Genomic DNA, 13,677 nt, shown 5'->3' on the forward strand with positions numbered 1-13,677 from the left:
AAAATTGCTTCCAAAGAAAAAGATAATATAGTTCTCTAATTGGAACTGACTTAGTTCAGCAGATCCAAGTGAGTTTCAAAAATGTATATTTCATGCCTTGGTTCTTTTTTTGTATATTCATTATTCATGATGGCTCTGTCTTGGTCTTGAACAAATAAACACCAGAATATTTCAAAATACTGAACTGTCTGTCCTGGCAAGAAATAGATCCCAAATGACTAAAACCAAAAAGGTCACAAGATGTTTCCCTTCATTTTGTCATTTGATCTTAGATAGGCTGCTCTCAAAACACAAGCTACAATAAGTAGCTATTTCAAGACAAGACAGCCCAAATCTATCATTTAAAAGAGGAAATAAGTGGTAAGGACACTGCATTCCTAAACTAGCACTTCTGAACTGAAAATTTTTTGTTTGTTTAAAGTAATTCCACATGACAAGAAATCAGTAAGAGAAGAATCCCGCATTAGTGATGGCATATTAAGAGCTGGTTTTCTGACCACCCACTTCACTGCCTTTCTAACCAGCCTCCTCTACATATACACAGGTTGCAAAGTGAGACACTTGCTTTCCTAGACTCCATGCGATGGAGGTAGAATAGCCATGTGGCCCAGTTCTGCCCAATGAAGCATAAACAGAAGTCTCTGCTACAGGCTTCTTAGAAATGCTATTTTAAAGCCTGGACATGCTGGGCCCCGTGGCTCACAATTGTAATCTCAGCACTTTGAGAGGCCAAGGCAGGAGGATCACATGAACACAGGAGTTTAAGACCAGCCTAGGCAACACAGGGGGAACCCATCTCTACAAAAAAATTTAAAACTTATCTGGGCATGGTAGTGTGAGCCTATGGTCTCAGCTACTTGAAAGGCTGAGGTGAGAGGATTGTGAGAGCCTGGGAGGTCAAGGCGGCAGTGAGCCGTGATCACACCACTGCACTCCAGCCTGAGTGACAGAGCAAGACCCTGTCTCAAAAACAAAACAAAACAAAAAATCAAATAAAGGTTGCACTGGCAACTTCCATCACACTTTGCACCTTCTTCTTCCTCTTTCTTCCCACTTGGGACGCTGACATGCCTGAAGTGAAGCTATTTTTCACACAAATGAGAGCCACATGAAGACATGGTTGAGACACCATCTCAGCCCTGGAAACTTATCTCTAGATATCTTTGTCACTTGAGGCAAATAAACTCCTTATTTATTTAAACCTACCTTTCTGGCCAGACGCGGTAGCTCACGCCTGTAATTCCAGCACTTTGGGAGGCCGAGGCAGGTGGATCACTTCAGGTTAGGAGTTTGAGACCAGCCTGGCCAACATGATGAAACCCCATCTCTACTAAAGTTAGAAAAAGTAGCTGGGTGTAGTGGCAGGCACCTGTAATCCCAGCTACTCGGGGGGCTGAGGCAGGAGAATCACTTGAACCTGGGAGGCGGAGGTTGCAGTCAGCCAAGGTTGCAGTGAGCCAAGGTCGCGCCATTGTACGCCAGCCTCGGCAACAAGAGCAAGACTCCATCTCAGAAAGTAAAATAAAATAAAATATAAATAAATAAACCTACCTTTCTTGGGTCTTCAGTTGCTTGTAGGCAAACACACTTATAACTGATAAAAGTAGGCTGGGCACAGTGGCTCATGCCTGTAAATCCCAGCACTTTGGAAGGCTGAGGTTGGAGGATCCCTTGAAGACAGGAGATTAAGCTTGGGCAACAAAATGGCAACTTGTCTCTAAAAAAAAAAAAAATTAGTCAGTGTGGTGGCATGAGTCTAGCTACTCAGGAGGCTAAGGCAGTGGGATCACTTGAGCCCAAGAAGTCAAGGCTGCAGTGAGCTATGATCGCACCACTGCACTCCCAGCTTGGGTGACAAGGCAATGATCTGTCACTAAAAAAAGTAGCAATTTATTTTTCCACCTTAAGGAACCTTAAGGAAAGCACCTTAAGGAAAGATGTTTTCATCAGATTGCACTAGGAATGCCTGAGAAACTTGATTTATATGGTGTGCAATGTGAATTTTTCTTTCCTGTGCTTATTACCAGAATCAACTCTAATGAAAAAACAAAGCTAACAGTTTTGAAATTTTTTATTGACATGTAGAATGAATACAGTCATCCTTCAGTACCTGTGGAAGATTTGTCCTAGGATCCCCCACTGATATCTAAATTCAGGGATGCTCAAGACTCTGATATAAAATGACATAATATTATTTGCATATAACCTACATACATCCTCCCAGTGTACTTTAAATTATCTTATAATACAATTACTTATAATACCTAATATAATGGAAATTCTATGTAAATAGTCGTTATACTGAACTGTTTAGGGAATAATGACAAGGAAAAAAGTCTGTTACATGTTCAGTACAGACGTAATTTTAAAAGTATTTTTATCTGCAGTTGATTGAATCCACAGGTGCAGAACTCACGAGTACAGAAGGCTGATTGTATATAATTTCAAGAGAATATCAATGAAATTGTAATGTGGATACATAATATCTTTTCAGTTTTCTTTTCCTAAAGAAGGTAAAAACATTCTTCACTACTAAGTTGAAATACCACAGCATAACAATTACATAATGTTTTTCTTTTTGTTTGTTTGTTTTGTTTTTTTTGAGACAGAGTTTGACTCTGTTGCCCAGGCTGGAGTGCAATGGCACAATCTTGGCTCACTGCAACCTCTGCCACCAGGGTTCAAGTGATTCTCCTGCCTCAGCCTCCCGAGTAGCTGGGATTACAAGTGTGCACCACCATGCCCAGCTAATATTGGTATTTTTAGTAGAGATGGGGTTTCACCATGTTGGCCAGGTTGGTCTCGATATCCTGACCTCAGGTGATCCACCCACCTCGGCCTCCCAAAGTGCTGGGATTACAGGTGTGAGCCACTGCGCTTGGCCTTACAATTACACAATGTTTTTCATACTGGGAGTAGGGTAGATGAAGTAAATAAATATGTGCATCTCTTGGAACCAAATATGGGGATTTTCCAAGCTCTACCACTCCCTGCCCCACTCCTGAATTTACGACTCCTGAATTTCCTCCTGAATTTACGACGTATATTTTGGAGACAGTTCTAGATTATTTCTAATTTTTGTAATTAAAATTACTTAATGGTATTATAAACTGGAGAAAAGTTGCTACTATCTTTATTAGACTGATTTCCTCAAAATAGAAGAGACTGTTGAACTACAGGCAAGGTTTACCTGCCATGAAAGGGCCCAATATCCATCCATGGGTACTTTAAGGCCTCTGTACACCTGCCAGATCAAAGTTCTCATGCCCCTGGGATTAAGTCAGTAGTTGGTCATCATGTGTATAATTGTATAATTTAGGGCACAGGGTGGGGTCACCCAGGGGCTAACTCAGGGGAAAAAAACCCACAGATACGGAGGGAAAAAAGACCTCATAAGATCACCCCCTCCCAAATAATACCCCACCACCACCACCACCACATTTGAGTTAGAGCCACCATGCAGTTATATTTAAGGGACTTTGGAGTAAGATTTCACTGCAGCAAGTTTATACTGATTTTCTTTTAAAAAGTAATAACTGGATTAAGACACATCGTAGTGCCAGTTATAAATGCAAATATATGACTTGGGAGGGGCAACACATTTATTCAGCAACATCTCCATACACTTTAAAGTTTACTTGGATTAGTAAATTAGAACAGTGGAGGAAATGAACTATTCATTTGACTTTCAAGTTGTTAATTCTTTAATTGCATTAAATAAAAACTAGTGCAACCATGAACTTACATTCACATCCCCAAAAGTATTTAATCAATCAGTCTGTCATAGTTTCATAAATGTGGGCAAATTAACTCATCTAGTTTGTAAAAATAAAGCTACTACCTCACCAGGTGATTGTTCACATGAACATGTGTGAACCACATAGCAACAAAGAAAGTCTCAGACCCCAGGTATCTTGAGCACCAAGGTCTGCTAACTTATTCTAGGGCAGTAGAACAATAATCTGGTATTTTTCCAAATTCTGCTGTTAGCTCTGTTGAAGGCCTCTGGGGCTTTCTCAGCTCTCACGGCTATACTGACTGCAACCATCTCGGAGACACGTAACAGGTCTGTTGACTTCAAACCCCAAGCCCTTAGTCATTTACCATTGCTATACTGTCTTGGCATAGCATAAAAGTCTCTAAAGAGATATGACGCAGAGCCCTTTCCAGGGAAATGCACATGTATTATTCCTAGGACCAAAGTTTCTGCCAGATATTCATCTACTCTGTGAACTGGGCTAGACAAGGTAGAAACCACAAGTATGTCTTCCCTTTAGGCTCAGAGCAAAGTCAGGGCATCTTTTCTCATAAGCTCAGGGCTTAGAGAGTAAAGTCACAGTCCAAAGAGAAAACAAACCCTCTTAAAGCTCTGCAGGGAACTTTATGAGAGGGAAGATGACTCAACACAAGAGAAAGAGTGTGTTGATGCCTTTGTTCCTCCAGAATGATGGCCTCATTGTGTTTCTGTGTTCCTGACATCTTTGATGTGTCCTTCAATGCTGACCAGCGCAAGATGTTAGATTATGGGGACAGGGTGGTAGGGAGGGTGCTGTGGTCAACATATGCTTTCAAGGCTCCATCTACTTTTAGCTTTCTCAGTACATGTTCATCCTTCCCTCCTATGAAGTCTCTTTTTGAGACAGAGTCTCGCTTTGTTGCCCAGGCTAGAGTGCAGTGGCACGATCTTGACTTATTGCAACCTCCACCTCCCAGGTTCAAGTGATTCTCCCGTCTCAGCCTTCCGAGTAGCTGGGATTACTGGCACCTGCTACCATGCCTGGCTAATTTTTGTGTTTTTAGTAAAGACGGGGTTTCACTATGTTGGCCAGGCTGCTCTGACCTCAGGTTATCCACCTGCCTCCGCCTCCCAAAGTGCTGGGATTACAGACATGAGCCATCGCACCTGGCCCCTCCTATGAAGTTTTGTAACACAACTTATTATCTTTAGCTCTCATTATTTTTATGGGAATAGCTTTTCTCCTTAGGTTGATTATAAACTCTTTAAGGACAGGATGCACGGATTAGAAGTAGACTGTGAAGGCAACAAATACTTGCTAAATGTTTGTCATTGACAAAATAAGGGAAAAGTATTTTGGTGTAGGAGTTTGGAAGCATTCTTACAAATCAAGAAATGTCACAGAAAAATGTCTAGAGGTGTCACTAGACTAGGAAAGTGGGTCTGGAAGCATGAGAAAAACAAGATTCACTAGAAGAGGAAGTGGATTTTGAGGACAGGAATAAGGTCAGTGCTGCAGACACTGCAGGAATAACCACAAGAGAAATTCCAGCCAGGAAGGACCGCCCATGCCTGGGGAGCATTTAGCGGGTAGGTGCACATTTGAACTGTTCCTCGGGGCCTCTTCTGTGGCATTGGGGAATATCCACTGTAGGACTTTGGACTATTGTGATTTGTCTGTTGCAAAACATATGCATAAAGTCATTTGTTTATCTCTAAATAAAACTTGATGTTACTACACTGCAATTATTGAACTTGCAAGGGGAGTTCACACCAGTTTACTACACTGTTCCATAGACAGTTTTCTCAGGTTTTGGCTCATGCCAAAGAACATGATTTTGGAGTAAAAAACTCTGTCATTTCAACTTTCTAAGCCTAGTTTTCTCTCTTCTGAAATGGGAATATTTCTCTTCTCAACACGGCATTGCTTTTAACACCTTACCAAAGATATATAATAGACACTTCATGAGTATTAGTTTCCTTCCTGTCTTTATGCCATAAGTATATCTGGCAAGATGATTATAACTTGAAACATTAATGCATATTTCAGCCATAATAAATGTTTCCTAGAAGAAAGCAAAGGAAATAGCCTGAAACTTCAGGATCATTGAAGGAAGCCCAAAAAGGCATTTAGTTACTTTAGTATTGCTCTTCTAAACAGATGACCTGTGACACAAAGCAAACTATCTTTCAATTAAGTTATTTTTGTTTTATGATGCGTTCAGTTTTCATAAAATCAGCTCTAGGAATTAGTTTTTTCCTTTCATGAAGAAAACAATTTTGTAATTTATATAAAAAATTTGTATCTTTTATATCTGCATCATACATAATTTTAATTTTAAATACTATTTAAAAGTAATTTTTTTTTTTTTTTTTTTTTTTTTTGAGGCGGAGTCTTCACTCTGTCGCCCAGGCTGGAGTGCAGTGGCACCATCTCGGCTCACTGCAAGCTCCGCCTCCCAGGTTCGTGCCATTCTCCTGCCTCAGCCTCCCGAGTAGCTGGGACTACAGGCGCCCGCCACCGCGCCCGGCTAATTTTTTGTATTTTAGTAGAGACGGGGTTTCACCGTGTTAGCCAGGATGGTCTCGATCTCCTGACCTCGTGATCTGCCCGCCTCGGCCTCCCAAAGTGCAGGGATTATAGGCGTGAGCCACCGCGCCCGGTCTAAAAGTAATTTTAACTGGCATTTTCATTGGCTGATACTTACAATCTTGAAAATTTGATTTTGCTTATATTGACACATATTTCTAACTATCCATTTAGATATTCTCCTGAGGTCTCTTACCACATCAAAAGGATATAGAAACAAGTATTCTTTTAAAACAAAACTGAGAATATAGTAATCATGTTACTATCTATATGTATCTCATAACATGATGTTGATGTTGTAAAACTCAAATATGCACAGTAAAATTTATTTTTAAAAGCACCAAAACTGAGAAAACAGCAACCAATAATTTTTTCTTGGTCCTAAAAACAGCGAACACAAACGTATCATTTTTCTGTGCATGCATTATAAACACCTTTACTTTTTCCGACATGGTTAACAGACACTAATAAAGTCAGAGGATATTAATGATATGATATGCACATATATATAATTATATTAAAAAGGGAAATGTCTATTTCAGGCCCAAATTATTATATGTTAATCAATAATAATCAATAGTAAATAAGAAAAAGCACTTCAATCAACAAATACTGAGCTTCTATTATATACCCAGCACATAGTGCTGGGTCCTATAAATCTGGGTGTGAATGAGACCCCTTATTTCTTACTAGTTATATTGTATATTTACAAATGATAGAATCATATATGCTTTATTTTTTACTGCATTAAAACACATTAACTTCATTAAAGCTTAATATTTAAAAACATGAATTGTATCAGAAAAATAAATCAACAAAGAAGCCAGAGGGTTGGGTCAAAATGTTTCTCAGCTGTAACAGCGCCTAGATTGATGGCCAATAAGCTATCTGGAAGTCATTCTCTTTCTTATAGAAAGCCCTCTCACTCCCACAGGGCATATTAGCAATAGCAATTGAGATCAGAGGGTTGGAGGAGTAGAGACAGGGTTCATACAAATTGAAGCCATATGTACTAGATGAGATTATTGTCCAAAATTCTTCCCTCCATCCCTCAGCCATGTAAACCTAAAGCTCACTGAAGTGGGTGGGGTGCATTTCTCCCCTCTATTCATGATCCACCCATGTAGCTGGCTCTGGACATGGAATGTCACTGAACATGACACACACAAAAGACTTAAATGTGCTTGTGTCCTTCAGCTCCGCCTCTCGCACCCCTGTGAATGCCATGAAGACAGCATGCACCAGCTAGCTGCTCTCCCTTCAGTGTGGGCCCCAAAATGAGACACACAGTCTTATGTTTAACTTAAAGTCTGCCAAGCCGAGATGACCTACAACCTGAAGCAGAGCTACCCCATCTGACCCACAGACCTATAAGCAAAAAAAAAAAAAAAAAAAAACCAAAAAAACAGCTTCATGTTGTAAGCTACTGAGTGTTTTTGAGATTTGGGAGATAAATAGCTAACTAAAACAGCACTGCTGGTTAAAATAAACAGCACATTTGTTCACTTGTTCACACTGGTAGGTCCAGATTATAACATTCTAATTGTATGAAGACAATTTTACACCAAGAGACTCTAACAAGTTTCACAATTAGTTTAAGGTCCCGATTAGAAGTAATAAACCACATCAATGTAGAGAATTATGAAACACAGGTGGGAGTCAGTAGAAAGTGAAGAAACAGGGCCACGAATGAGTAAAGCAGGTCTAGTAGGCTTGTCTGTTGAGTTACTGAGCACTGGCATGTCCCAATGGCATTGACACAACCGTCACACTTGAATTCTTTTCCTGTTAATAACACAAAGCTTCTCTTTTCCATTCATAATTGAAACATACTTTCATAGGTCAAAGACTTTGGCTTCAGAAATTTAATAAAATGAGACTTTAATTTGATATCAAATCTAATTTGAAAGGCAAGCATGGTGAGTGATGGCCTCCTTTGTTACTGAGGTGACTATTATGTAAATTACGCACTTGTACCAAGACAAGGTTAAATGCTGTCACAGTGAGCTCTGTGAATGGAGGTGATGCAACCATGCAAGCTGAGAAAAATAATGAAGAAACGATTCATTACACAGTCCACACCCTATGTGCAGGACACAAAGACTAGCAGAATCAACACGCAACATGTTCACCAACACCATACTCACATTGGAAGGAGAAATGTAGTTTCAGTAACACAGTATCCATAACTTGTTGGTTTGAACTTTTCTGCTTTGGTAGTTGTGTTGAAATCTAATTTTAGATGTTGTTTCTGTTTTATGGGTATAATGTGTGTAAGAGGTAGGAAGTATTGCCTCAGTTAGTATCCAGTTGTTGTGAGTGATAGAGAAGCCAGCACAAACCCACTTTAACAGCAAAGAAAAAGTTATTTATTCATGTAGCAGAAAAGCTTCAGTGTCATGAACTGCTTGACCCATGAACTCCAAAAATGTAATCAAAATTTGTTTTCTTTTAGTTCCTTGGCACTGCCTTTTGCTGTGTCAGCTTCAGTGGTAGCTTCTGTATCTCCAGGCTCACATCTTCCTTATCACCACAGGTTCCTGTGGAAAAAGAAAAACAAGGCAGAGTGTGTGGTGGCTCAGCCTGTCATCTCAGCACTTTGCGAGGGCGAGGCAGTTGGATCACTTGAGCCCAGGAATTTGAGACCAGCCTGGGCAACCTAGAGAGACCTTGTCTCTACCCAAAATTTTAAAAATTAGCCAGGTATGGTGGCATGTGTCTGTGGTCCCAGCTACTCAGGAGGCTGAGGTGGGAAGATTGCTTGAGGCTTGGAGGTCGAGGCTACATGAGCCATGATCTCGTCACTGCACTCCAGCCTGGGCGACACAGAAAGACCCTGTCTCAAAACAGAAAAAGTAGATCCCATGCAACTGTAATATTCACTCAGATGGAACCGGTCACCGTAGCCAGGGCCTCATGCTTCTGTGGCATTACTGGAAGTGTGCACACTGATCATTTTCAATGACAGGTAGGGCTAGGGGAAAGGTTCCCAGAAGGAAATTAGGGTCCTATTAGGAAAATAAGATTGATTTTTGGTGAACAAGCAACAGCAACTTTCTTCTATAGCAGGAGTTGGCAAACTATAGCCCATGGGCCAAACTTATCCTACTGCCTGTTCTGATACAACCCACTAATTTTCAGGCTCAAATTACTATCTGCTAATCAGTAATAATCATTACTAAAGAAGAAAATAATGTATGTCAATCAATAAATATTTATTTTAATAAATTAAATTATTTATTGTAAGGAAGCCAGTTGGTTAGCAGAAAGAGATGCAATAAAGATTGGGTTTTAGGCTGGGTGCAGTGGCTCACACCTATAATCCTAGCACACTGGGAGGCCGAAGCAGGAGGATTGCTTGAGCCCAGGAGTTCAAGACCAGCCTGGGCAACATAGTGAGATTCCATCTCTATAAAAAAATACAAAAATAAGCCAGGTGTCATGGCATGTGCCTATAGTCCCAGCTACTTGGGAGGCTGAGGTGGGAGGATTGCCTGAGCTCAGGAGGTCGAGGCTGCAGTGAGCCATGATCATGCCACTGCATTCCAGCCTAGGTGACAGAGTGAGACTGTCTCAAAACAAACAAACAAAACAAAACAAAAAATCCCCACATTATTTCAAATAAGGTCACATTCTGAGGTTCCAAGTGAACATGAATATTGGAGGTAGAGACTATTTAACCCACTAGAGCCGGATTCAACAAAATCATACTCTCAGGAATTTGAAATGGGGCAACTAATAGTGGGAGTTGAAGTTTAAAAGATAACCTAGAAGAAGGGAAGGGGCAGGAGTAGCCTGGAGCAAACCAAACTTATGAGCAAGATAAAGGTATGAAAAATCATAAATGGTAGTTATAGCAGAAGCTTTGAGGAAGGGAAATGGTATGGAATAAACCATAAGGAAGTCAGCTGGTAGCAGAAAGAGAAGCAAAAGGACACTAAGAGGAGCAGAGATCAAGAGTATCAGAGCCATGTTAATAATACCACAGCACTCAAATGACAAGGATAATGCACTGTCCCTTAACTGCCGTGGAATCAATCCAGATTCTGAAGATATCTGTTGGTCTTCAGTTTCTTTGAGATTCTACGTCTCTTTTTGCCAACTATATATTTGTAATAGTCACCGTTGCTAGATCTTGCTGAAGGATGTCTCCTTTACTTACAGAAAGCTTAACAGCTTGACTCTGTGTGTGTGTGTGTGTGTGTGTGTGTGTGTGTGTGTGTGTGTGTGTGTGTGTGTGTTTCAGATGGAGTTTCGCTCTTGTTGCCCAGGTTAGAGTGCAATAGCATGATCTCAGATCATCGCAACCTCCATCTCCTGGGTTCAAACAATTCTCCTGCCTCAGCCTCCTGAGTAGCTGGGATGCAACACCATGCCTGGCTAATTTTGTATTTTTAGTAGAAATGGGGTTTCTCCGTGTTGGTCAGGCTGATCTCGAACTCCAGACCTCAGGTGATCCGCCCACCTTGGCCTCCCAAAGTGCTGGGATTACAGGTGTGAGCCACCGTGCCCAGCCAGCTTCACTATATTTAAGATAACTGTTGAGTAACATTTGTGTGCCGTATGCCCATTGAGGTCTCAGTTATTCTAATTAATCTTTTTTTGCCATATTTATAAAAAGTATTGAGTTAAAGAATTGTGTTGGATCATTATAAAAGATAGCTAGGTCAGTCAGATTGACCCAAATGATAACTGCAGTCAAAATTTGACTGTCAACAGTGAGCATGCCAGGTGTCCTCGTCAGCATTTACTAGGAAGGCTGCAGTAACAACCCCCAAATCACCATGGTTTAAAACAATGAAGGATTATATCTCATTCATGTTGCTCATTAGCCATGGGGTTGATGGTAGTTCTCCCGCTCCATGTGTCTTCTTCAATAGCCGAGATGTGCCATTCTCAGGGCACAGGAAAAAGAGGAGAGAGTTAGTAAAAACACACAAGAATGATCAACACTTTTATTTCAACATAATATAAGTCACATCCGCTCACCTGCCATTGGCCAAAACAAGCCACATGTCTAAGACCAACATCAATGGAGCAGGAATGTGTGCTTTTTCCACAGAAGGCTATATTAGTCCATTTTCATGCTGCTGTTAAAGACCCCCCACACCCATGATTCAAATTATCTCCCAGTGGGTCCCTCCCACAACACGTGGGAATCATGGGAGTACAATCCAAGATGAGATTTGGGTGGGGACACAGCCAAACCATATCATTCCACCCTTGGCCCCTCCAAATCTCATGTTCACACATTTCAAAGCCAATCATACCTCTCCAACAGTCCCTCAAAGTCTTAACTCATTTCAGCATTAACTTAAAAGTCCACAGTCCAAAGTCTCATCTGAGACAAGGCAAGTCCCTTTCACCTATGAGCCTGTAAAATCAAAAGCAAGCTCTTACTTTCTAGATACAATGGGTGTACAGGTATTGGGTAAATACAGCCATTCCAAATGGGAGAAATTGGCCAAAACAAAGGGGTTACAGGGCCCTTGCAAGTCCGAAATCTAGCAGGGCAGTCAAATTTTAAAGTTCCAGAATGATCTCCTTTGACTCCAGGTCTCACATCCAAGTCATGTTGATGCAAGAGGTGGGTTCCCATGGTCTTGGGCAGCTACACCCCTGTGACTTTGCAGGGTACAGCCTCCCTCCCTCCAGCTGCTTTCACAGGCTGGTGTTGAGTGTCTGTGGCTTTTCCAGGTGCACAGTGCAAGCTGTTGGTTGATCCACTATTCTGGGGTCTGGAGGACGGTGGCCCTCTTCTCAAGGCTCCACTAGTTGGTGCCCCAGTAGGGACTCTGACCCCACATTTCCCTTCTGCACTGCCCTAGCGGAGGTTCTCCATGAGGGCATCACCCCTGCAGCAAACTTCTGCCTGGGCATCCAGGTGTTTCCATACATTTTCTGAAATCTACGTGGAGACTCCCAAACCCTAATTCTTGACTCACAGGCTCAACACCACGTGGAAACTGCCAAGGCTTGGGGCTTGCACCCTCTGAAGCCACGGCCCGAACTCTATGTGGGCCCCTTTCAGCCACGGCTGGAGCAGCTGGGACACAGGGCACCAAGTCCCTAGGCTGCACACAGCACAGGGACCCTGGGCCTGGCCAACGAAACCATTTTCTCCTAGGCCTCTAGGCCTGTGATGGGAAGGGGTGCTGTGAAGACCTCCAATGTGCCCCGGAGACATTTTCTCCATTGTCTTGGAGTTAAACATTCGGCTCCTCCTTACTTGTGCAAATTTCAGCAGCCAGCTTGAATTTCTCCTCAGAAAATGGGTTTTTCTTTTCTATCACATTGTCAGGCTGCAAATTTTCCAAATGTTTATGCTCTGCTTCCCTTATAAAATTGAATGCCTTTAACAGCACTCAAGTCACCTCTTGAATGCTTTGCTGCTTAGAGATTTCTTCCTCCACCAGTGCGGTGGCTCATGCCTGTAATTCCAGCACTTTGGGAGGCCGAGGCAGGAGGATCACCTGATGTCAGGAGCTCGAGACCAGCCTGGCCAACATGGTGAAACCCCATCTCTACTAAAAGTACAAAAAGTAGCTGGGTGTGGTGGTGCAGGCCTCCAGCTACTCTGGAGGCTGAGGTGGGAGAATTGCTTAAACCCAGGAGGCAGAAGTTGCAGTGAGCCAAGATCACCCCACTGCACTCCAGCCTGGGTGACAGAGCAAGACTCCATCTCAGAAAAAAAAAAAAAAAAAGAAATTTCTTCCTCCAGATACCCTAAATCATCTCTCTCCAGTTCAAAGTTCCTCAAATCTCTAGGGCAGGGGCAAAATGCCACCAGTCTCTTTGCTAAAACATAACAAGAGTCACCTTTACTCCAGTTCCCAACAAATTCCTCATCTCCATCTGAGACCACCTCAGCCTGGACCTTATTGTCCATATTGCTTCAGGTTTTTGGTCAAAGCCATTCAACAAGTCTCTAGGAAGTTCCAAACTTTCCCACATTTTCCTGTCTTCTTCTGAGCCTCCAAACTGTTTCAACCTCGGACTGTTACTCAGTTCCAAAGTTGTTTCCACATTTTCAGGTATCTTTTCAGCAACGCCCCACTCTACTGGTACCAGTTTACTGTATTAGTCCTTTTTCCTGCTGCTGATAAAGACATGCCTGAGACTGGGAAGAAAAAGAGGTTTAATTGGACTTACAGTTATACACGGCTGGGGAGGCCTCAGAGTCATGGCGGGGAGGCCTCAGAGAAAATGAGGAAGATGCAGAAGTAGAAACCCCTGATAAAACCATTAGATCTCATGAGACTTATTCACTACCACGAGAACAGTATGAGGGAAACTGCCCCCATGATTTAAATTATCTCCCACTGGGTCCCTCCCACAACACATGGGAATT

General features: G+C 41.9%; 1 long non-coding RNA gene across 1 annotated transcript in view; it reads right to left on the reverse strand.

The window, feature by feature from the left end:
- Positions 1 to 8,672: 8,672 nt before the first annotated feature.
- The window catches only part of LOC105465714 (uncharacterized), a 47,356-nt gene continuing 42,351 nt past the window's right edge, over positions 8,673 to 13,677 (reverse strand). Inside the window, exon 3 of the long non-coding RNA XR_011623415.1 lies at positions 8,673 to 8,866. This is a non-coding gene — a long non-coding RNA (uncharacterized lncRNA). The remainder of the gene's footprint in view (positions 8,867 to 13,677) is intronic.

The sequence above is a fragment of the Macaca nemestrina genome, chromosome 5, assembly GCF_043159975.1.
Source record: "Macaca nemestrina isolate mMacNem1 chromosome 5, mMacNem.hap1, whole genome shotgun sequence".
NCBI lineage: Eukaryota > Metazoa > Chordata > Mammalia > Primates > Cercopithecidae > Macaca > Macaca nemestrina.